This window comes from Entelurus aequoreus, linkage group LG08 (genome assembly GCF_033978785.1).
Source record: "Entelurus aequoreus isolate RoL-2023_Sb linkage group LG08, RoL_Eaeq_v1.1, whole genome shotgun sequence".
In the NCBI taxonomy this organism is placed as follows: Eukaryota; Metazoa; Chordata; class Actinopteri; order Syngnathiformes; family Syngnathidae; genus Entelurus; species Entelurus aequoreus.
The window spans coordinates 69,049,144-69,075,499 of record NC_084738.1 but is presented as its reverse complement, the minus strand read 5'-3'; the positions used below and the strand labels follow the sequence as shown (position 1 = coordinate 69,075,499).

General features: G+C 39.4%; 1 protein-coding gene across 2 annotated transcripts in view; it reads left to right on the top strand.

Annotated features, from left to right (window-relative positions):
* LOC133656232 (calcium/calmodulin-dependent protein kinase type II subunit gamma-like) overlaps nucleotides 1–26,356 on the top strand; it is a 252,554-nt gene that overhangs the window by 24,342 nt on the left and 201,856 nt on the right. The window lies entirely within an intron of this gene.

Below are 26,356 nucleotides of genomic sequence, written 5' to 3'. Positions count from 1 at the left end.
TGGGTGGAAATCGGGAGAAATTCGGGAGAATGGTTTCCCCGGGAGATTTTCGGGAGGGGCACTGAAATTCGGGAGTCTCCCGGGAAAATGGGGAGGGTTGGCAAGTATGACTGGGAGACGCAACTACTCTGTATGTCTCCCTACGTCCGTGTACCACTACGTACAGCGGCGTTTTAAAAAGTCATACATTTTACTTTTTGAAACCGATACCGATAATTCCCGATATTACATTTTAAAGCATTTATCGGCCAATAATATCGGCAATCTCTAAATATAATATAACTACAGTAATTTTATGAAATGTAGTAGTAATATACAAAATTTACATTGGAGAGCAGTATTTCTGAGTTGCTTCTGCGTCAAACACACCATCAGCAGCTTCTCCATTTTTTAGTGGATAAATGTCCGCCTTTTTTAGATGTCATTTGAACGTCCTTTGCTGGCTCCTTCTCGCGTCCGTGTGGCGCTTCACCAAGTCTGCTACACAAAACACCTACGTTTCCGTAGCAACCATGTTTTTGATTTATTTCTTAAATTCAATGAACATCGTCAACTTCTTCTTCTCAGCACTATCATTCACACTCACTTTCTCCCTTCCCACGGTGGAAAAAAACATTGTCGATTTTTAGCTGCTAGCGAGTCACATTAGTTAAAATTCCTTCAGTTTAATCCTCATTTTGCCGTCATTTTTTTCCAGTGTTTGGCCCTCGTAGCCCTTTCTTACAGACGGGATAGCATTTATTAGCTGAAGACCCACAGGACACGTACTGTACGAGGCAAGAATTCACTGTTAATTATGGAATTAGGGACCGTCCACAAATTACCGTCGCCTCCCACATGTTATTCGAGTACTCTGCACTCACACTTTTGGGCACAGCGTTGCCCAAAAGTGGATCATAAGATCGTCCGTGGCGTAAGATGGCTGCGGGGCCCACCCCCTGGCGAGGCAGATGGCCAATTAGAGAGCAGCAGGAAGTGGCGGTGTAATTACCCTCCATCCCTCGCTTTTCCTGTCGTCTTCCAGCACGCTCGCGCACCAAACAAATGGGGGGAGATTGAATGAATTAGTGAGTGGTGCAGTGACACTGCACCATGCAGGGCAGATGGGCCACACACACACACACACACACATGCACACACACACACACACACACACACACACACACACACACATACTGGTTATCCTTTGGAATGGGGACCAAGTTTTTGATCATGACTTGTGGGGACCACCCTTTCTACAGGTTGTGGAGGCATAACAAAAATGGTGTAAACTGGCCACTGCCCACTTAGCTCATACACGCCTTTAAATCTCTGGATTGATGAAGTAATGTGCTGATCATTCTTACTGGGGACCCTGGGGGAAAAGAGTTAATATGGTTCTTGGGGACCAATTTTAAATAATTTTGCTTAATTCACAGAAATTTGTACGTGACTACTGAGGACCATTTATTTAAAAAAATAAATAAAATAAATAAAAAATACAGCAGTACAGCTGTCCTCTTATAGGAAGTTTCACCACTTAAAGGCCTACTGAAACACACTACTACGCAGTCTGATAGTTTGTACATCAATGATGAAATCTTAAAGGCCTACTGAAATGAATTTTTTTTATTTAAACGGGGATAGCAGATCCATTCTATGTGTCATACTTGATCATTTCGCGATATTGCCATATTTTTGCTGAAAGGATTTAGTATAGAACGACGACGATAAAGTTCGCAACTTTTGGTCTCTGATTTTTTAAAAAAAAGCCTTGCCTGTACCGGAAGTAGCGTGACATAGTCGGTTGTTCGCCTCTTCGTATTTTCCTATTGTTTTCAATGCAGCTACAGCGATTCGGACAGAGAAAGCGACGATTACCCCATTAATTTGAGCGAGGATGAAAGATTTGTGGATGAGGAACGTTAGAGTGAAGGACTAGAATGCAGTGCAAGACATATCTTTTTTCGCTCTGACCGTAACTTAGGTACAAGCTGGCTCATTGGATTCCACACACTCTCCTTTTTCTATTGTGGATCACGGAGTTGTATTTTAAACCACCTGGGATACTATATCCCCTTGAAAATGAGAGTCGAGAACGCGAAATGGACATTCACAGTGACTTTTATCTCCACGACAATACATCGGCAAAGCTCTTTAGCTACTGAGCTAACGTGATAGCATCTGGCTCAAATGCAGATAGAAACAAAATAAATGAATCCCTGACTGGAAGGATAGACAGAAGATCAACAATACTATTAAACCATGGACATGTAACTACACGGTTAATAATTCTCAGCCTGGCAAAGCTTAACAATGCTGTTGCTAACGACGCCATTGAAGCTAACTTAGCAACCGGACCTCACAGAGCTATGATAAAAACATTAGCGCTCCACCTACGCCAGCCAGCCCTCATCCGCTCATCAACACCCGTGCTCACCTGCGTTCCAGCGATCGACGGCACAACGAAGGACTTCACCCGATCATCCGTGCGGTTAGCGGCTAGCGTCGGCTAGCGTCGGCTAGCGCGTCTGCTATCCAAGTAAGTCCTCCTGGTTGTGTTGCTGCAGCCAGCCGCTAATACACCGATCCCACCTACAACTTTCTTCTTTGCAGTCTCCATTGTTCATTAAACAAATTGCAAAAGATTCACCAACGTAGATGTCCAGAATATTGTGGAATTTTGAGATGAAAACAGAGCTATTTTGTATTGTTTTCAATGGGGTACCGATACTTCTGTTTCACTGGCTACGTCACGCGCATACGTCATCATCCAAAGGCGTTTTCAACCGGAAGTTTAGCGGGAAATTTAAAATTGCACTTTATAAGTTAACCCGGCCGTATTTGCATGTGTTGCAATGTTAAGATTTCATCATTGATATATAAACTATCAGACTGCGTGGTCGCTAGTAGTGGCTTTCAGTAGGCCTTTAACATTGCAACACATGCCAATACGGCCGGGTTAACTTATAAAGTGCAATTTTAAGCACTACATGCTTCCATCTGTTGAAAAGCTCTATGGAGATTATTTAATTTTCCAGCATGATCTGGCACCTGCCCACAGTGCCAAAACCACCAGTAACTGGTGTACTGACCATGGCATTACCGTCCTCCATTGGCCTGCCAACTCCCCTGACCTGAACCCCATAGAGAATTTGTGGGGTATTGTGAAGAAGAAGCTGAAAGACACCAGACCCAATAATGCAAATGAGCTAAATGCCGCTATTGAAGCATCCTGGACATCCATAACACCTCAGCAATGCCACAGGCTGATTGCCTCCATGCCACGCCGCAATGACGCAGTAATCCGTGCAAAAGGATTCCCAACCAAGTACTGAGTGCATTAATTGACATTTTCAAATGTTTGATTTTGTTTAGCTGTTATAAATCTTTTTTTTTTTTTTTACTTGGTCTGAGGAAATATTCTAATTTTTTTAAGATGGGATTTTTGAGTTTTCTTAAACTGTATGCAATATTAAAATAATAAAAGGCTTGCAATATTTCAGTTGATGTGTATTGAATCCAGAATGGATGACGTTTTTTTTTAAAAATTGCATTACAGAAAATAAAGAACTTTATCACAATTAGGGCTGCAACTAACGATTAATTTGATAATCGATTAATCTGTCGGTTATTACTTCGATTAATCGATTAATAATCGGATAAAAGAGACAAACTATATTTCTATCCTATATAGTATTTTTTTGAAAAAAACAACAACAGCATACCGGCACCATACTTATTTTGATAGTTTCTCAGCTGTTTGTAAATGTTGCAGTTTATAAATAAAGAAAATAATTAATTAAAAAAAAAATAAAAATCTCTGCGCATAGCATAGATCCAACGAATCGATGACTAAATTAATCGGCAACTATTTTAATAATCGATTTAATCGATTAGTTGTTGCAGCTCTAATCACAATATTCTAATTTTCTGAGACAGTCCCAGTGTTTCCCACACATTTATTTATTTGTGGCGGCCCGCCACGAAAGAATTGCGTCCGCCACAAATAAAATATATATATATATATATTTTTTTGTTGTCCTGTCCAGCTTCTCAGGCAAATCATATAGTTGATGTAGATGCCCATATAGGCTGTTCAGATTTACCGTAATTTCCGGACTATAAGCCGCTACTTTTTCCCCTCGTTCTGGTCCCTGCGGCTTATACAAGGGTGCGGCTTATTTACGGCCTGTTCTTCTCCGACACCGACGAAGAGGATTTCGGTGGTTTTAGTACGCAGGAGGAAGACGATGACACAATGATTAAAGACTGACTTTTCATATACCGGTAGGCTGGTTATTTTGATAACGTACAGGTGAGCACTTTGTATTACTTTGCACCGTTGTATTATTTGTACTCTGCACGAATGCTGTTCGCCATGTCAAAGATGTGAAAGTTTGATTGAATGATTGAAAGATTTATTGTTAATAAATGGGACGCTTTGCGTTCCCAAACAGTCATCTCTGTCCCGACAATCCCCTCCGTGGTAGCAGGAACCCCTATATACTACGCTAATTACACATCAAAACCCTGCGGCTTATAGTCGGGTGCGGCTTATATATGGAGCAATCTGTATGTTCCCCTAAATTTAGCTGGTGCGGCTTATAGTCAGGTGCGGCTTATAGTCCGGAAATTACGGTACTTTACAAAAGAGAAGTGTAGGATACTTCTCTTTTTGCCTTATTTGTATTTGACCACTACTGTTTTCTGTTTATTTGTTCATGACTGTGGCAGGACACCTCTGCCTCTGTTTCACTTTATGTTGCTGGTAAATAATATGGTTGTAGTAGGAGGCTAAAGTTAAATTATTTAGTATGCACTAATTAAAGGGGCAGAGCTTTAAGAGACATTTTAGCTTTTATATTTTATAAGATATATTTTTTGCAAGAACCACAATTAATAAATATATTTCAGTGAATAACTTATTGTTCAAATCTGTATAAAAATATGTACACAAAGTGTTGTAATTATATTGTAAAATGGATGGATAGATGGACGTTTAAAACAAAACTGTTATTATTAATTAGTAAGTATACATTTTTTGAGCCTTTTTAGAGAAAATCATATTTAAAAAAGCTTAAAAATCACTTAGGCATCTTCAGAATGGATCTGACTGTCATTTAAAAAGGTTTCCCTTTAGGGGACCTGTTTTTTTTGTCCCCATACCATCAGAGGTCCCCTAAAGGTGTGTAAACAGAGCGATGTCCCCATTAAGTCAGCATTGCCAGAACACACACACACACACACACACACACACACACACACACACACACACACACACACACACACACACACACACACACACACACACACACACACACACACACACACACACACACACAGAGGAGAGCTTGTGATCCTCTCCTCGCAAATGCATGCTGCATGTAATCTTCTCTCCTTTTCGCTGTCTGTCTCGGCGTCCTGCGTCAGAGGCGTAATAAGAAGGTACAGGTCTCTCCCTCGTTCTCCGGCATTCCTCCCTGGGGGGGGGGGGGGGGGGGGGGGGGCGGCGAAAGGGGCTCGTCTTTACACCTTGCAGGGGAAAAAGCTCCGAAATGAACTCCAAAACTGCAAGCTGCGGCTTTAAAATGTTTCCGACGTCGCAACAGGTTGGGCAGAAAAGCCACATGACAGCTGGAGACTGCACGGAGGATGGTGGTGGTGGTGGTGGTGGTGGTGGAGGAGGGTTGTTGTTGTTTTGTCTGTCATGTTCTCTTCTTATGCTGTCACATATTTTGTCGCATTCCTTGTCGGCCCAGGTGATCAGCACCGGAATGTGAATTCTGTCCGCAGTGACGAGATGAATGCAAATGTTCTGCTCTCTATGGAGGCGCATTTAGCTGCACCGTCGTGCGACAACCTGCGTTCATACGGGATCCAGTTACCTACCGCGTGTCACCTCTGACCTCAGCTGCATGGTTTCGTGGTACCATGGCCGGGGTACCAGGAAGAAGTGCGCTCCTGTTCCGATCAACACGTACTAACTACCTGGGCTTGCGGCGGTACTTGGGTTTGTGGTCAAATTGTTGTGCGACGCTGTAGAGGAATACCAAGTTCTCATTAAATAGGAGCAGGAAATACGAAACACAAAAGCAGTGAAGTTGGCACGTTGTGTAAATGGTAAATAAAAACAGAATACAATGATTGGCAAATCCTTTTCAACTTATATTCAATTGAATGGACTGCAAAGACAAGATATTTAAAAATGAAATAACATTGTTTAAATATTTGAACTATAGACAAAAATAACATCATTTTAACTATAGACAAAATAGATGTAATTTGAACTATAGACACAAATAACATTGTTTTAATTATAGACAAAATGTACGTAATTTGAACTACAGACAAAAAACAATTATTGACAAAATGAATGTAATTTGAACTATAGACAAAATTAATGTAATTTAAACTATAGACAAAAAACATTGTTTTAACTATGGACAAAAGGAATGTAATTTGAACGAAGGACAACAATAACATTGTTTTAACTATAGACAAAATGAATGTAATTTGAACTATAGACAAAACTAACATTGTTTTAATTAGACAAAATATATGTAACTTGAAATATAGACAAAATAACAATCGACAAAATGAATGTAATTTGAACTATAGACAAAACTAACATTGTTTTAATTATAGACAAAATGTACGTAATTTGAACTATAGACAAAAAAGAATCATTGACAAAATGAATGTAATTTGAACTATAGACAAAAATAACATTGTTTTAACTATAGACAAAATGAATGTAATTTGAACTATAGGAAAATAACATTGTTTTAACTATAGACTAAATGAATGTAATTTGAACGATAGACAAAATGAATGTAATTTGAACTATAGACAAAACTAACATCGTTTTAATTATAGACAAAATGTACATAATTTGAACTATAGACAAAAAAACAATCATTGACAAAATGAATGTAATTTGAACTATAGACAAAAATAACATTGTTTTAACTATAGACAAAATGAATGTAATTTGAACTATAGACAAAATTAATGTAATTTGAACTATAGACAAAACTAACATTGTTTTAATTATACACAAAATGTACATAATTTGAACTATAGACAAAAAACAATCATTGACAAAATGAATGTAATTTGAACTATAGACAAAACTAACATTGTTTTAATTATAGACAAAATGTACGTTATTTGAACTATAGACAAAAAAACAGTCATTGACAAAATGAATGTAATTTGAACTATAGACAAAAATAACATTGTTTTAACTATAGACAAAATGAATGTAATTTGAACTATAGACAAAACTAACATTGTTTTAATTAGACAAAATATATGTAACTTGAAATATAGACAAAATAACAATCGACAAAATGAATGTACTTTGAACTATAGACAAAACTAACATTGTTTTAATTATAGACAAAATGTACGTAATTTGAACTATAGACAAAAAAACAGTCATTGACAAAATGAATGTAATTTGAACTATAGACAAAATGAATGTAATTTGAACTATAGACAAAACTAACATTGTTTTAATTATAGACAAAATGTACATAATTTGAACTATAGACAAAAAAACAATCATTGACAAAATGAATGTAATTTGAACTATAGACAAAAATAACAGTTTTAACTATAGACAAAATGTACGTAATTTGAACTATAGACAAAATGATTGTAATTTGAACTATAGACAAAAATAACATTAACTGTAGACAAAATGTACATAATTTGAACTATAGACAAAAATAACATTGTTTTAACTATAGACAAAATGAATGTAATTTGAACTATAGACAAAAATAACATTGTTTGAACTATAGACAAAATATATGTAACTTGAACTATAGACAAAACTAACATTGTTTTAATTATAGACAAAATGTACGTAATTTGAACTATAGACAAAAAACAATCATTGACAAAATGAATGTAATTTGAACTATAGACACAAATAAAAATGTTTTAACTATAGACAAAATGAATGTAATTTGAACTATAGACAAAAATAAAAATGTTTTAACTATAGACAAAATGAATGTAATTTGAACTATAGACAAAAGAACATTGTTTTAATTATAGACAAAATTAATGTAATTTGAACGAAAGACAAAAACAACATTGTTTTAATTATAGACACAATTAAGGTAATTTGAACTATAGACAAAAATAATTTTGAGTACAGAGAAAAAATGTCAATTTAAAAAATATAAAAATAAACACAGACAAATGTTTTACCTACTGTATACACAAAATATTTTAAATAGACAAGAAATACATTTAAACTATCAAGAAAAATAACATGTTTTAACGATAAACAAAGATATTTTTGATATAGACAAAAACTGAGGAACATACTTTTTTTTTTTGCAAATTGATTTTATTTTATTTAGCCTTTATTTAACCAGGTAAAATCCCATTGAAATCAAATATCTCTTCTCCAAGGGAGACCTGGCCAAGAGGGCAGCAGCAAGGTTACATTAAAAACAGTAAACAACACATAAAACATCCAATGTACAACATTAAAACTTGCTCACATAACACATGTGCATACAGACAAGGTAGTCTTTTCACAGAAGCTTTAAACTCATTTAATGTAACAAGAGTTTGAAGTTGAAGATCCGATTGTATGTTATTCCAAGCCTTCGGTGCTGAAAACCTAAATGCTTTCTTGCCCAGTTCAGTTCTTACTTTGGGGACGACAAATTGCAGAACATTCATTGAACAAAGAAAATCATGAACTTAGAATTTAATGGCAGCAACACATTGCAAAATAGTTGTCACAGGGGCATGTTCACCACTGTGTTACATGGCCTTTCCTTTTAACAACACTCAGTAAACATTTGGGAACTGAGGAGACACATTTTTTAAGCTTTTCCGATGGAATTCTTTCCCATTCTTGCTTGATGTACAGCTTAAGTTGTTCAACAGTTCGGGTTCTCCGTTGTGCTATTTTAGGCTTCATAATGTGCCACACGTTTTGAATGAGAGACAGGTCTGGACTACAGGCAGGCCAGTCTAGTACCCGCACTCTTTTACTATGAAGCCACGTTGATGTAACACGTGGCTTGGCATTGTCTTGCTGAAATAAGCAGGGGCGTCCATGAAAAAGACGTTGCTTAGATGGTAACATATGTTGCTCCAAAAGCTGTATGTACCTTTCAGCATTAATGGTGCCTTCACAGATGTGTAAGTTACCCATGTCTTGGGCACTAATACACCCCCATACCATCACACATGCTGGCTTTTACACTTTGCGCCTAGAACAATCCGGATGGTTCTTATCCATGTAGTTACATTGGTCATAATTTAAGTCCTCATGTGTCCAGGAACATATTCCCTGAGTTTATAAACATAATATACATTTTTTTTTTTTAAATGAAAGAAGATTTTGTGATGATAAAGAAATATCAATGTAATCATAGTAGTATTGACTAGATAGTAGATACGCTCCTGTACTTGGTATCATTACAGTGGATGTCAGGTGTAGATCCACTCATGGCGTTTGTTTACATTGTGACGCCGGTGAGCTACGGTGTGTAGTGAAGCATGTTTAGCTATTCCTCGTCCTGCAGGGATGATACTTGTAAGAAACGTACTTTATTTGTCGCCATGGAGACGAGAATTAGTGATTTAGAAGTAGCTAAAACACTGCAGACTGCGGATGGACTTTAGCCGCTAGCTAGCTAGCCATGTCCTAAAGCACCTCTTCCTGAGGGCATTTCAGTGTTATAACTTCACCTTTATTGTTAGTTTTTAAGCCAAAATGCGTCCATTCTCCCTTTTCTGTCTACACACTGTGTCTGCTTGTAAGTACTCTGTGATTGTGCGCTGCCGAACATACTCCTCTGCTCGTAAACTAGCAATGACACGACGGGACCGGTACTTTTTTAGAGGCTGTATCGTACCGAATATGATTGATTAGTATCACTCATAACTAGAGATGTCGATAATATCGGTCTGCCGATATTATCGGCCGATAAATGCGTTAAAATGTAATATCGGAAATTATCTGTATCGGTTTTTTTATTATCGTATCGTTTTTTTGGGGGTTTTTTTTTCATTAATTACTAGTTTCTATGTAACTGTTTTTATATTGTTTTACTTTCTTTTTTATTCAAGAAAATGTTTTTAATTTATTTATCTTATTTCATTTGATTCATTTTTTTAAAAAGTACCTTATCTTCACCATACCTGGTTGTCCAAATTAGGCATAATAATGTGTTAATTCCACGACTGTATATATCGGTTGATATCGGTATCGGTAATTAAAGAGTTGGACAATATCGGATATCGGCAAAAAGCCATTATCGGACATCCCTACTCATAACTATACTAATACCGGTGTACTGTACAACCTTAGCGCCTTCACTAGCCATGACTACTGCGAACCAAAGGCTAGGCCACATTGTTTTTGTCGGCTTTTAGCCACCCTCTCTGGTCTTGTGGAGGTGCGTAGCGAAAGTGAAGTGAATTATATTTATATAGCGCTTTTCTCTAGTGACTCAAAGCGCTTTTACATAGTGAAACCCAATATCTAAGTTACATATAAACCAGTGTGGGTGGCACTGGGAGCAGGTGGGTAAAGTGACTAGGATGGCGGAAGCGGGGTTCGAACCTGGAACCCTTAAGTTGCTGGCACGGCCACTCTACCAACCGAGTTATACAGCAAAATGTACACCTCTTGTGCCTCACCTTTAATGTGTACCGTTTAAGTACAAATACATGATCGTTATGTCTCCTGTTAAGGAACAGCCTTTACTGTGACATGACCTACCATTACACCCTTACTTAATAATAATAATAATAATAGATTTTATTTGTAAAAAGCACTTTACATTGAGCAATTACCTCAAAGTGCTACAGTGTATTAAAGAAAAAAAATTAAAATAATAAAAAGATAATAAAAATAATTACTTACAAATAAAAACTAGAACAGCCTAATAGTTAGAACTAGTATGCATATATCTATAAAAAGGCTTTTTTAAAAAGGGTTTTTAATAGGGGTGTGGGAAAAAATCGATTTGAATTCGAATCGCGATTCTCACATTGTGCGATTCAAAATCGATTCTCATTTAAAAAAAAAAAAAATCGATTTTTTTTTTTCCCCCCATTTTTTAAAAAATTTAAATTAATCAATCCAACAAAACAATACACAGCAATACCATGACAATACAATCCAAATCCAAAACCAAACCCGACCCAGCAACACTCAGAACTGCAATAAACAGAGCAATTGAGAGGAGACACAAACACGACACAGAACAAACCAAAAGTAGTGAAACAAAAATGAATATTATCAACAACAGTATCAATATAAGTTACTATTTCAACATAGCAGTGATTAAAAATCCCTCATTGACATTATCATTAGACATTTATAAAAAATTAAAAAAATGAACAATAGTGTCTCAGTGGCTTACACTTGCATCGCATCTCATAACAGTGTTTCCCATAAACTGCCAAGATACCTGTGGCGGTGGGGGCGTGGCTATGGGCGTGGTCACCATGACATCATCGAGTAATTTGCATAATTTACTACAATGATATTATTTTCTCTAAAAAGGCTAAAAAAATGTATACTTACTAATTAATAACAGTTTTGTTTTAAACATCCATCCATCCATTTTACAATATAATTACAACACTTTATGTACATATTTATATACAGATTTGAACAATAAGTTATTCACTGAAATATATTTATTAATTGTGGATCTTACAAAAAATATGTCTTATAAAATATAAAAGCTAAAATGTCTCTTAAAGCTCTGCCCCTTTAATTAGTGCATACTAAATAATTTAACTTTAGCCTACTACTACAACCATATTATTTACCAGCAACATAAAGTGAAACAGAGGCAGAGGTGTCCTGCCACAGTCAGTAACAAACAGAAAACAGTAGTGATCAAATACAAATAAGGCAACAAGAGAAGTATCCTACACTTCTCTTTTGTAAAGTAAATCTGAACAGCCTATATGGGCATCTACATCAACTATATGATTTGCCTGAGAAGCTGGACAGGACAAAAAAAAAATAAAAAAATTATTTGTGGCGGACGTAATTCTTTCGTGGCGGGCCGCCACAAATAAATGAATGTGTGGGAAACACTGCATAAGCTTGACAACACATTGTGTCCAATATTTTCACAAAGATAAAATAAGTCATATTTTTGGTTCATTTAATAGTTAAAACAAATTTACATTATTGCAATCAGTTGATAAAACATTGTCCTTTACAATTATAAAAGCTTTTTACAAAAATCTACTATTCTGCTTGCATGTCAGCAGACTGGGGTAGATCCTGCTGAAATCTATGTATTGAATGAATAGAGAATCCTTTTGAATCGGGAAAATATCGTTTTTGAATCGAATCGCGTTGAATCGAAAAAAAAATCGATTTTGAATGGAATCGTGACCCTAAGAATCGGTATTGAATCGAATCGTGGGACACCCAAACATTCGCAGCCCTAGTTTTTAAGCCTTTTAAAAAAAAGCATCCACAGTCTGTGGTGCCCTCAGGTGGTCAGGGAGAGCGTTCCACAGACTGGGAGCGGCGGAGCAGAAACCCCGGTCTCCCATAGTTCGTAGCTTTGTCCTCGGAGGTTAGCCTGTCCGGAGCAGAGGTGTCCTGTGGAGGATTTGGGGGTGAGCAGTTCTTTGAGGTAGAGGGGGGCATTTCCATGGAGGCACTGGTGGGTTAGTAGGGAGACTTTGTATTCAATCCTGAGTGGAACAGGAAGCCAGTGAAGGGATTTGAGAATCGGTGTGCTACTTATTCGTAAAATCCCTATAAGATGATCTTTGTTGGTCACCAGGTGTGTGCTTGTGTGTCGGAAGTGCACACCCTGCAGTATTCCACACCAGCGCTTTACACGGCTGCTCCCAGTGCAATGAACACCCTCATTAATTTCCACTTAGCTTAGTTCAATTACCTTGAATGAAGACTGTACATGCAAACTGCTGCTCCAGTGCACATTTGCCACCTTGATGTAGCTCCTCAGCTGGATGATTGCGCTATTCTAAGTTGGCTTTGTGCGCGTGAAACATGCGGCTATTACGCTTTATGCCTTCTTTAACCAACAACATCCCCATAAAAGCGCAACGGAATTTTCCCGGAGAAATTCCGCTCAAATGTGCAACTGGGATCAGATCTGGATTGAACTCGTCTTGACATTACAGTGTCAAGTTTCCCCCAACACTGCAAAATAAGTCGCCACACCTTTACAAAATCCGTTTTTTTTTTTGTTAGTTTTTTTTTACAAAAAACAAACTTAAGTACCGTATTTTCCGGACTATAAGGCGCACTTAAAATCGTTTTTTCCCCCTTCAAAACTCGACAGTGCACCTTATAACCCGGTGCCCGTAATGTACGGAATAGTTCTGGTTTTGTGACGGCGTGGCGAAGTTGGGAGAGTGGCCGTGTCAGCAATCTGAGGGTTGCTGGTTCAATCCCCACCTTCTACCATCCTAGTCACGTCCGTTGTGTCCTTGAGCAAGACACTTCACCCTTGCTCCTGATGGGCCCGGTTAGCGCCGTGCATGGCAGCTCCCGCCATCAGTGTGTGAATGTGTGTGTGTGAATGGGTGAATGTGGAAAATAGTGTCAAAGCGCTTTGAGTTCCTTAAAAAAAGGTAGAAAAGCGCTATACAAGTACGACCCATTTACCATTTACCATTTTACTTACCGACCTCGAAGCAATTTTATTTGGTACATGGTGTAATGATAAGTGTGACCAGTACAGTGTTTTTCAACCTTTTTTGAGCCAAGGCACATTTTATGCGTTGAAAAAATGCGGAGGCACACCACCAGCAGAAATCTTTAAAAAATGAAACTCGGTAGACACTAAAAAGTTGTCGCAATTGTTGAATATGACTTTAAACCATAACCACAGCTCTTGTCTCAAAGTAGGTGTACCGTCACCACCTGTCACATCACGCCGTGACTTATTTGGAGTTTTTTTTGCTGTTTTCCCGTGCGTAGTGTTTTAGTTCTTGTCTTGCGCTCCTATTTTGGTGGCTTTTTCCCTTTTTTTTGTATTTTTCTGTAGCAGTTTCATGCATACTTGCCAACCTTGAGACCTCCGATATCGGGAGGTGGGGGGACGGACGGCGTGTTTGGGGCGGGGGGCGTGGTTAAGAAGAGAGTATATTTACAGCTAGAATTCACCAAATCAAGTATTTCATATATATATATATATATATATAATATAATAATATATATATATATATTTTTTTTTTTTAATTTTATTATACATATAAAAGAAATACTTGAATTTCAGTGTTCCGGAGGTTATCCAATAGATGGCAGTATTGTCCTGTTTAAGAGTGTCACAACATTGCTGTTTACTGCAGACGAACTGCTTTACGGTAGACTAAACGTGACTGCTGTTGTTGTGTGTTGGTACCGCGCTGGGAGGACGTTAATGAAACTGCCTAACCATAAACCCACATAAGAAACCAAGAACTCTCTCTCCTTGTTGTGCACTCTACTCTCTAAAAGCCGTAGATGTTGTGACGTCATTGGGCAGGCAAGCTGTTTGTTTGTGGGAAAGCGGACGTGAGAACAGGCTGTCGCCACTCAGGTCCGCATTGAGCTGGAGGGGGCGTGGCCTCCAGCTCCGGCTGAATGCCGGGAGTTTGTCGGGAGAAAATCTCTGCCGGGAGGTTGTCGGGAGAGGCGCTGAATACCGGGATTCTCCCGCTAAAAACGGGAGGGTTGGCAAGTATGGTTTCATGTCTTCCTTTGAGCAATATTTCCCGCATCTACTTTGTTTTAGCAATCAAGAATAATTTCAGTTGTTTTTATCCTTCTTTGTGTGGACATTGTTGATTGTCACGTCATGTTCGGATGTACATTGTGGACGCCGTATTTGCTCCACAGTAAGTCTTTGCTGTCGTCCAGCATTCTGTTTTTGCTTACTTTGTAGCCAGTTCAGTTTTAGTTTCGTTCTGCGTAGCCTTCCCTAAGCGTCAATGCCTTTTCTTAGGGGCACTCACCTTTTGTTTATTTTTGGTTTAAGCATTAGATACCTTTTTACCTGCACGCTGCCTCCCGCTGTTTCCCACATCTACAAAGCAATTAGCTACCAGCTGCCACCTACTGATATGGAAGAGTATTACACGGTTACTCTGCCGAGCTCTAGACAGCACCGACACTCAACAACAACACATCATTTGCAGACTATAATTACTGGTTTGCAAAAAATATTTGTAACCAAAATAGGTGAAATTAGATAATCTCCCACGGCACACCAGACTGTATCTCACGGCACACTAGTGGTTGAAAAACACTGGACGAGTAGATGGCTGTCAAACATAAGAGATACGTGTAGACTGCAATACAACATGTTATATAAGTGTTTCCCATAAACTGCCAAAATACCTGTGGCGGCGTGGCTATGGGCGTGCTCACCATCACATCATCGTGTAATTTGCATAATGTACTACAATGATATGATTTTCTCTAAAAAGGCTAAAAAAATGTATACTTATTAATAATAACAGTTTTGTTTTAAACGTCCGTCCATCCATCCATTTTACAATATAATTACAACACTTTATTACAACAGATTTGAACAATAAGTTATTCACTGAAATATATTTATTAATTGTGGTTCTTACAAAAAATATATCTTATAAAATATAAAAGCTAAAATGTCTCTTAAAGCTCTGCCCCTTTAATTAGTGCATACTAAATAATTTAACTTTAGCCTACTACTACAACCATATTATTTACCAGCAACATAAAGTGAAACAGAGGCAGAGGTGTCCTGCCACAGTCAGTAACAAATAAACAGAAAACAGTAGTGGTCAAATACAAATAAGGCAACAAGAGAAGTATCCTACACTTCTCTTTTGTAAAGTAAATCTGAACAGCCTATATGGGCATCTACATCAACTATATGATTTGCCTGAGAAGCTGGACAGGACAAAAAAAAAAAAAGTTATTTTATTTTATTTGTGGCGGACGTAATTCTTTCGTGGCGGGCCGCCACAAATAAATGAATGTGTGGGAAACCCTGTATATGTTCCATTGAAAATATAGAACATTACACACGGTGCTCAAAAATCTATCAAAATGTTTTAGTACGACTTTGGTAAGCTATGAAGCCGCACCGCTTGGTGGATTGTACTGTGCTTCAACATAGGAGTATTATTATGGTGTGTGTATAAGGTAAGTTATAGTATCAGGCGTTTTGTTTCGCAATATTATGCAAAAGCAGCTTTTCTTACCTTCTGGTACCTGCTGATCTGTATTTGGGATCTGCATAAATCCTGAAAAAATTGTGCGCGTCCGCCTTTGTAGTCCGTACCGACACCGTAGTCGATAAGCTTCTTCTTTGTCTCTATCTTCTTGTTATGGGACATTCATCCTCCGCTGTTGCCATTTCTAATATAAAGTAGTGTAAAGTTCTTACTTATATATGTCAGTAAACTCGCCATGAAAGCGCTAAAACATACCGGTGTAGTGAGTTTACATTATTCACCCAAGGAACTTTAGTTATTAGAGAGTTCCGGTCGGATGTTTTTTCACGGGGCACATTTCCGGCGGAGGTGATGCTGTTCCGATATTGATTGAAGTAAAATCTGAATGTCATTAAAACCGTTAGCTCCATCTTTTGACACTTCTTCCACTCCCGTCCTTGAATGCTACACCGCTACAATAAAATATGATGGAGAAAAGACGCTGTTGAAGGTGAGCCACATAAATAAGACATCCTGAAGCGACTGTCAGAAAGCGACTTGAAGATGATTTGTATGACATAATCTATGCAACATTTTGAGCAAAGAACCACCATTACATGTTATGTAGACCACAAGGAAGTCTTTTACATTTAGAAAAAATAAATCAAAATATGCCTCCTATATATGCCCTATAATCCGCTTTATATATGAAAAAAGAAGGAAAATAGACCATTCATCGGCAGTGCGCCTTATAATCCGGTGCGCCCTGCCGTCCGGGAAATACGGTAACAGATCGCGCCGCACCTCCACTGCAAAATAAAAGTTGCCACACCTTCACAAAAAGTAATATATTGTATGAATTGATTGACACAATAACGACTAGTGAAAACTTGGCCACCGACAAATTGTTTTATCACCAAAAGAGAATTTTGTGATGTAGTAAGCAAGATTGGCTGGGGGCAGCATGTCTGCGATGTGGACGCACTTTGATACATCCGAGATATACCCACCGACACAATGATATTAAGAGGACAGTGGCGCTCTTTCAAGGAGAGAAAGTGCAAGTGTGACGTCAGTCAGTGAGTCGCTGCTGCACCTCTCGCCGTTTGTCGCGTACATCTAGTTCAGTTCAGTTCAGTTGATTTGGAACATGAATACGATACAATGTGGTGCATCACATATTTCTAGTTTTATTACAGCACGTCCGAAAAGGAGTAGGAAGAAGCTGAGCTTATTTAATTCTACCCCTTTTCATACCAATGCAATTGTATCCCATTTCCTTGTTCTCTGTAACAGAACAGTGAAAAAATAAATAATAAATAAATATACCATAGTAAGTAAACAAATATTAAATATATAAATAGTCTTTATCTTAAAAAAAAGGATTAAAGATGTTCATCATAATTCTTGTTCTGTTTACTTTGTGAACACTTGTAGTTTGAACAGTCTCTTAAACTGAATCATATTGGTGCTTTGTTTGATTTCTTTGGTTAATCCGTTCCATCATTTAATTCCACATACTGATATGCTAAAGGTCTTAAGTGTTGTACGTGCATACAAATGTTTTGAATTAGATTTTCCTCTAAGGTTATATTTCTCCTCTGTTGTTGAGAAGAATTGTTTTACAATCATCATCATCATTTCTTTCTATTCCTTTCATGAAAATGCATATATACATATACGGGATGGTCTCCTGCTGGCCCCACTATGGACTGGACTCTCAGACTATTATGTTTGATCCACTATGGACTAGGGATGTCCTGATCCAGGTTTTTGCACTTCCGATCCGATACCGATACTGACCGATACTGGCCTATCCGAGCATGTATTAAAGTTTAAAGTTATTTAGCCTACTTAGTTGTCAGAATCATGTTGAAAAGGGTTTTAGTACTCTTGATAACAACGAGCCAGCTGAATTAGGGGAGTTTGAATAATACACAATGGTTGGTAACAAGAAACTGACCTGTTTGTTCAAGGATAAACACAAAATAGACAAAATTATACATGACAAACAGAAATGGCATCATTGAACTAGGGCTGGGCGATATGGCCTGTTTTTAATATTGCGATATTTTAAGGCCATATTGCGATACACGATATCTCGATATTTTGCCTTAGCCTTGAATGAACACTTGATGCATATAATCACAGCAGTATGATGATTCTATGTGTTTTGATTGATTGATTGAGACTTTTATTAGTAGGTTGCACAGTGAAGTACATATTCCGTACAATTGACCACTAAATGGTAACACCCGAATAAGTTTTTCAACTTGTTTAAGTCGGGGTCCACTTAAATTGATTCATGATACAGATATATACTATCAGATATATACTATCATCATAATACAGTCATCACATAAGATAATCACATTGAATTATTTACATTATTTATAATCTGGGGTGTGGAGGGGGGGCGCCGGATGTAAGTGTCAAAAAGACAGCCAAAAGAGTTTGATATGAGAATAAATCTAAAGTTAAAATATAGGGTAGAAATGCGCCCATTTGCAGGAAATGTAGTCTTGATTTTCAAAATTTTCTTTCAAGGCTTGCATGTCTACATTAAAACATTCTTCTTCATACTGCATTAATATATGCTACTTTTAAACTTTCATGCAGAGAAGGAAATCACAACTAAAAAAATCACTAATTTTTTCATACGGTGTTGATGTGGACATTTTTGCCTCAGCATTTTGATGGTGTGGGCGTGTGGCACCGAATGGAGATAAGCATCTCGACAGACGTTACAATATTTGAACAATGATGACGAAAACTGTTTCCTCTGTCGTGTCCGTGTGTCGAAAATTGTTATGCGCTTATTTTTTTATTTGATTTTGTGCGTGGCATATAATTGCTATGCGCAGAGGACGCTTGAGCAGTGCGCAATGCACAGGCGCGCACCTTAGAGGGAACGTTGCTCGCACGGCTGCGCTAGCATCACAGCTAACGTTAGCCGTGCTGCTACCTCTCTGCTCGGGGAGGGCGTATACGTATGTGACGTATGACGAGACAGTATGTGACGTGTGTAAGGTGCGCTTGCTGTCTGTGAGAGGGAGACACAGGAAAGAGTGAGAAGAGCCTGTCGTGTAATGCCAGCAGCGAAAAGCAACTGCGTGAGAATCCACAGACTTGTGGATGTGCTGGTGTGCTGGAAAATGCGGAACGGAAATTAGGGAGCAGCAGAAAAGTGGAATGTATTATTTAAATCGGTGCGTTGGAAAACTGGATCTGGATCGGCATTTTCCCATGCCTTGCCGATACGCATTTTTTGGCAAATATCGGCGGCCGATCCGATCCAAATATCGGATCGGGACATCCCTACTATGGACTGGACTTTCACAATATTATGTCATACCCACTCGACGTCCATTGCATCCGGTCTCCCCTAGAGCGGGTTCACCCACATATGCGGTCCTCTCCAAGGTTTCTCATAGTCATTCACATCGACGTCCCACTGGGTTGTGAGTTTTTCCTTGCCCTTATGTGGGCTCTGTACCGCGGATGTCGTTGTGGCTTGTGCAGCCCTTTTGAGACACTTGTGATTTTGGGCTATATAAATAAACATTGATTGATTGATACAAGCCACGTACTGTTGACACTTTCATTGTTTTTTGTTTCTTATACATTTCCATGATCAGAAAGGAGCAGATGGAAGAATACTATTGTTATATTTATCTAACCCCTTTTTAACACAAATTATTTTAGATGACTTTATAACTGTTCCCTCCACCAACACCCGAACTCCAACATACTTTTTAATTTTCGTTTAAGCATTTTCACAAAGACACGTCCAATCAAAATCAAAAATCAGTTTGATATAATTCCAGTTAACTCTTTTTAAGATATTCTTGCAACTTTTTAAGTCTTTCTTGGATGTTTAAAATCATACGGCCTTCTGTGGTTCTCATCTTCAGACGTGAACACATAACTTTTGTAAGTCCTTCAGAAGAACTTTATTTCTAGCTTTGAACATCACTTATAGAGTATGCAATTCTACAATGTCTTTTAGTTTTGGCGTCCACTCTAATTTACTAGAGCGTGGAAGCCCCGAAAATTTCCTCTTTTGGTGAACAACCTGTCCTCACGGCCACATCTTTTATCCCACTGTCGTGAATTTCGGTGAAAACGTTGACACACATGTCCTCTCTCAGAAAATGTCACTTTTATGGAGGTCATGTGTCCCATTTGGCTTCTGTTGGCCCTCAAAGCCAAGAAAGTCAGCTGAATCCCTCATTGACTCCAATGTTAGATGTCTGCGCCAAAAAAACGCAAACATTCTTATTTTCCCACTCACTCTAACTCGGCCGTTTCTCCACTTATCGGAAATCTGAAAACACCGGGACGTTCCTCAAAGCCTTGAGGCGCTCTCGGTTTTTGCCAAAAGTCGATATCTCGAAGCGTTTGTTAACAATCAGACATTGTTCGGCATGAAGTTTTTCAACAAATCCTACATAAACTGCTGTGTCACTGTGTAATGGTATATTGGCAAGTTGTGGTAAACCCTGAGCTCGTATTCACATATGTTATATCGTCGGAAAGGTCTTGTTCGCGCCGATGTGGTTACTTCAAATTGGGAACATTTCGTGTTACCATGGCGACGCTATTCCGAAAACTAATCGCTATGGGTCCATTGAATGGGTACGCAACCGTTATAATGGCGGATATTTCCAGCAGAACGCTCCAAACTGCGAGATTACCTCCTCTTGTAGCTCAGCCATTCTTTCACGTAGCTCGGTGCTTAACGTCTCATTTTGTTCACACACTTGTCTACTGTAACCCTGGCTAAAGAAAATTTGCCGTCCAATGTTTGGTTTCGTCCATTAAAGCTGATGGCGTCCACTCTAATTTACTAGAGCGAGGAAGCCCCGATAATTTCCTCTTTTTTGGTGAACAACCTGTCCTCACGGCCACATCTTTTATCCCACTGTCATGAGTTTCGGTGAAAACGTTGACACACTTGTCCTCTCTCAGAAAATGTCACTTTTATGGAGGTCATGTGTCCCATTTGGCTTCTGTTGGCCCTCAAAGCCAAGAAAGTCAGCTGAATCTCTCATTGACTCCAATGTTAGATGTCGGCGCCAAAAAACACAAACACAAAAATTCTTATTTTCCCACTCGCTCTAACTCGGCCATTTCTCCACTAATCGGAAATCTGAAAACACGGGGACGTTCCTCAAAGCCTTGAGGTGCTCACGGTTTTTACGAGACGTCGATATCTCGAAGCGTTTGCCCACAATCAGACATTGTTCGGCATGAATTATTTCAACAAATCCTACATAAACTGCTGTGTCACTGTGTAATCAATCAATCAATCAATCAATGTTTATTTATATAGCCCTAAATCACAAGTGTCTCAAAGGGCTGTACAAGCCACAACGACATCCTCGGTACAGAGCCCACATACGGGCAAGGAAAAACTCACCCCAGTGGGACGTCGGTGAATGACTATGAGAAACCTTGGAGAGGACCGCATATGTGGGTAACCCCCCCCCTCTAGGGGAGACCGAAAGCAACGGATGTCGAGTGGGTCTGACATAACATTGTGAAAGTCCAGTCCACAGTGGATCCAACACATCAGCGGGAGTCCAGTCCACAGCGGGGCCAACAGGAAACCATCCCGAGCGGAGACGGGTCAGCAGCGCAGAGATGTCCCCAACCGATGCACAGGCTAGTGGTCCACCCGGGGTCCCGGCTCTGGACAGCCAGCACTTCATCCATGGCCACCGGACCTATGCAACTCCCCCTCGCAAGGGACAGGGGAGAAGAGGAGAGAAGAAAAGAAACGGCAGATCAACTGGTCTAAAAAAGGGGGGGTCTATTTAAAGGCTAGATTATACAAATGAGTTTTAAGATGGGACTTAAATGCTTCTACTGAGGTAGCATCTCTAACTGTTACCGGGAGGGCATTCCAGAGTACTGGAGCCCGAATAGAAAACGCTCTATAGCCCGCAGACTTTTTTTTGGCTCTGGGAATCACTAATAAGCCGGAGTTCTTTGAACGCAGATTTCTTGTCGGGACATATGGTACAATACAATCGGCGAGATAGGCTGGAGCTAAACCGTGTAATATTTTATACGTAAGTAGTAAAACCTTAAAGTCGCATCTTAAGTGCACAGGAAGCCAGTGCAAGTGAGCCAGTATAGGTATATATATATATATGTATATACAGTATAGGCGTAATATGATCAAACTTTCTTGTTTTTGTCAAAAGCCTTGCAGCCGCATTTTGTACCAACTGTAATCTTTTAATGCTAGACATAGGGAGGCCCGAAAATAATACGTTACAGTAATCGAGACGAGACGTAACGAACGCATGAATAATGATCTCAGCGTCGCTAGTGGACAAGATGGAACGAATTTTAGCGATATTACGGAGATGAAAGAAGGCCGTTTTAGTAACACTCTTAATGTGTGACTCAAACGAGAGAGTTGGGTCGAAGATAATACCCAGATTCTTTACCGAGTCTCCTTGTTTAATTGTTTGGTTGTCAAATGTTAAGGTGGTATTATTAAATAGATGTTGGTGTCTAGCAGGACCGATAATCAGCATTTCCGTTTTCTTAGCGTTGAGTTGCAAAAAGTTAGCGGACATCCATTGTTTAATTTCATTAAGACACGCCTCCAGCTGACTACAGTCCGGCGTGTTGGTCAGCTTTAGGGGCATGTAGAGTTGAGTGTCATCAGCATAACAGTGAAAGCTAACACCGTACTTGCGTATGATGTCACCCAGCGGCAGCATGTAAATACTAAAGAGTGCAGGGCCAAGAACCGAACCCTGGGGAACTCCGCACGTTACCTTGACATAGTCCGAGGTCACATTGTTATGGGAGACGCACTGCATCCTGTCAGTAAGATAAGAGTTAAACCAAGACAAGGCTAAGTCTGACATACCAATACGTGTTTTGATACGCTCTAATAAAATATTATGATCGACGGTATCGAAAGCGGCGCTAAGATCAAGAAGCAGCAACATAGATGACGCATCAGAGTCCATCGTTAGCAATAGATCATTAGTCATTTTTGCGAGGGCTGTCTCCGTAGAGTGATTTGCCCTGAAACCGGATTGAAAAGGTTCACAGAGATTGTTAGACGCTAAGTGTTCATTTAGCTGCTGTGCAACAGTTTTTTCGAGAATTTTGGAAATAAACGGAAGGTGGGAGACCGGTCGGTAGTTTACCATGAGGTCAGGATCGAGGTTAGGTCTTTTGAGCAGAGGATGAATAACCGCTTTTTTGAATGCTAGGGGAACAGTGCCGGAGGAAAGTGATAAGTTTATAATATTTAACACTGATGGACCTAATAATACAAACAGTTCCTTGATAAGTTTCCCAGGAAGTGGGTCAAGTAAACATGTTGTTTGTTTTATCCCACTTACACGCTGTAATAATTCCTCTAATGTTATTTCATCAAAAATAGAGAGACTATTTTGGAGGGCAGTGTCCGTCGTATATACAGTCGTATTTGTGTTAATAGAGCCCAGTTGTAGCTGGGATGCGTTGTCTTTAATCTCCTTTCTAATGAGTTCAATTTTCTTATTAAAGAAATTCATAAAATCATCTGCCGAGTGGGTGGAGCTACTGGGAGGAGTCCCTTGTTGGGTTAGCGATGCTACTGTACTAAACAGAAATTTAGGATCGTTTTTGTTGAGGCGGATGAGATTTGAGTAGTATTTAGTTTTAGCTAAGGTAAGCATGCGTTTATAAGTTATTAAACTATCACTCCATGCTTGATGGAAAACCTCAAGTTTAGTCGCGCGCCATTTGCGTTCCAGTTTTCTACATGATAATTTATGAGCTCTAATTTCTTCTGTAAACCATGGGGTGCGCCTTTTAGGGGCCCTTTTTTGCTTTAGCGGTGCTATACTATCAATAATTTTGCGCAAGGCATCGTCAAAGTTGTTAGTGAGTTTATCAATAGAGCCGACATAATTTGGGAATGGTGCTATTACCGAAGGCAGTAGGTCAGCAAGAGTCATCGTTGTGGCAGCATTAATGTTGCGGCCGCTATAGCAGTTATTATTATTATTAGCTTGTTGACAAAGAGTCAAAACTTCAAATTTTATAAGGTAATGATCGGACATTACTTTAGTATATGGAAGTATCATAACTTTGGAGGTGGTGACACCCCTGACAAGCACTAGATCTATTGTATTACCGTTGCGATGCGTGGGTTCATGTATTATTTGTGTAAGACCACAGCTATCAATTATGGTTTGGAGCGCCACGCACTGAGGGTCCGATGGGGTATTCATATGGATATTAAAGTCCCCCATTATGATTATATTGTCGGCGTGCGTCACTAGATCAGCAACGAACTCTGAGAATTCACTGATAAAGTCCGAATAGGGCCCAGGGGGGCGGTAGATAACAGCCAGGTCGAGAGGTAGCGGTGTGACAGACCTCATAGTAAGCACCTCAAACGATTTATATTTATTATTTAGGTTAGGGGTAAGGTTGAAATTTTCATTGTATATTAGTGCGACACCCCCTCCCCTTTTAAGAGGGCGGGCAACATGCGCATTCGTATAGTTAGGTATATTGGCTAGCTGTGGTAAACCCTGAGCTCGTATTCACATATGTTGTATCGTCGGAAAGGTCTTGTTCGCGCCAACGGGGTTACTTCAAATTGGGAACATTTCGTGTTACCATGGCGACGCTATTCCGAAAACTAATCGCTATGGGCCCATTGAATGGGTACGCAACCGTTATAATGGCGGATATTTCCAGCAGAACGCTCCAAACTGCGAGATTACCTCCTCTTGTAGCTCAGCCATTCTTTCACGTAGCTCGGTGCTTAACGTCTCATTTTGTTCACACACTTGTCTACTGTAACCCTGGCTAAAGAAAATTTGCCGTCCAAGGTTTGGTTTCGTCCATTAAAGCGGATGGCGTCCACTCTAATTTACTAGAGCGTGGAAGCCCCGAAAATGTCCTTTTTTTGGTGAACAACCTGTCCTCACGGCCACATCTTTTATCCCACTGTCATGAGTTTTGGTGAAAACGTTGACACACATGTCTTCTCTCAGAAAATGTCACTTTTATGGAGGTCATGTGTCCCATTTGGCTTCTGTTGGCCCTCAAAGCCGAGAAAGTCAGCTGACTCCAATGTTAGATGTCTGCGCCAAAAACCACAAACACAAAAATTCTTATTTTCCCACTCGCTCTAACTCGGCCATTTCTCCACTTATCGGAAATCTGAAAACACCGGGACGTTCCTCAAAGCCTTGAGGCGCTCTCAGTTTTTGCCAAAAGTCGATATGTCGAAGCGTTTGTTCACAATCAGACATTGTTCGGCATGAAGTTTTTCAACAAATCCTACATAAACTGCTGTGTCACTGTGTAATGGTATATTGGCAAGCTGTGGTAAACCCTGAGCTCGTATTCACATATGTTATATCGTCGGAAAGGTCTTGTTCGCGCCGACGTGGTTACTTCAAATTGGGAACATTGCGTGTTACCATGGCGACGCTATTCCAAAAACTAATCGCTATGGGTCCATTGAATGGGTACGCAACCGTTATAATGGCGGATATTTCCAGCAGAACGCTCCAAACTGCGAGATTACCTCCTCTTGTAGCTCAGCCATTCTTTCACGTAGCTCGGTGCTTAACGTCTCATTTTGTTCACACACTTGTCTACTGTAACCTTGGCTAAAGAAAATTTGCCGTCCAATGTTTGGTTTCGTCCATTAAAGCGGATGGCGTCCACTCTAATTTACTAGAGCGTGGAAGCCCCGAAAATGTCCTTTTTTTGGTGAACAACCTGTCCTCACGGCCACATCTTTTATCCCACGGTCATGAGTTTCGGTGAAGATGTTGACACACACGTCTTCTCTCAGAAAATGTCACTTTTATGGAGGTCATGTGTCCCATTTGGCTTCTGTTGGCCCTCAAAGCCAAGAAAGTCAGCTGAATCTCTCAGTGACTCCAATGTTCGATGTCGGCGCCAAAAAACACAAAAATTCTTATTTTCCCACTCGCTCTAACTCGGCCATTTCTCCACTTATCGGAAATCTGAAAACACGGGGACGTTCCTCAAAGCCTTGAGGTGCTCACGGTTTTTACGAGACGTCGATATCTCGAAGCGTTTGCCCACAATCAGACATTGTTCGGCATGAAGTTTTTCAACAAATCCTACATAAACTGCTGTGTCACTGTGTAATGGTATATTGGCTAGCTGTGGTAAACCCTGAGCGTGTGTT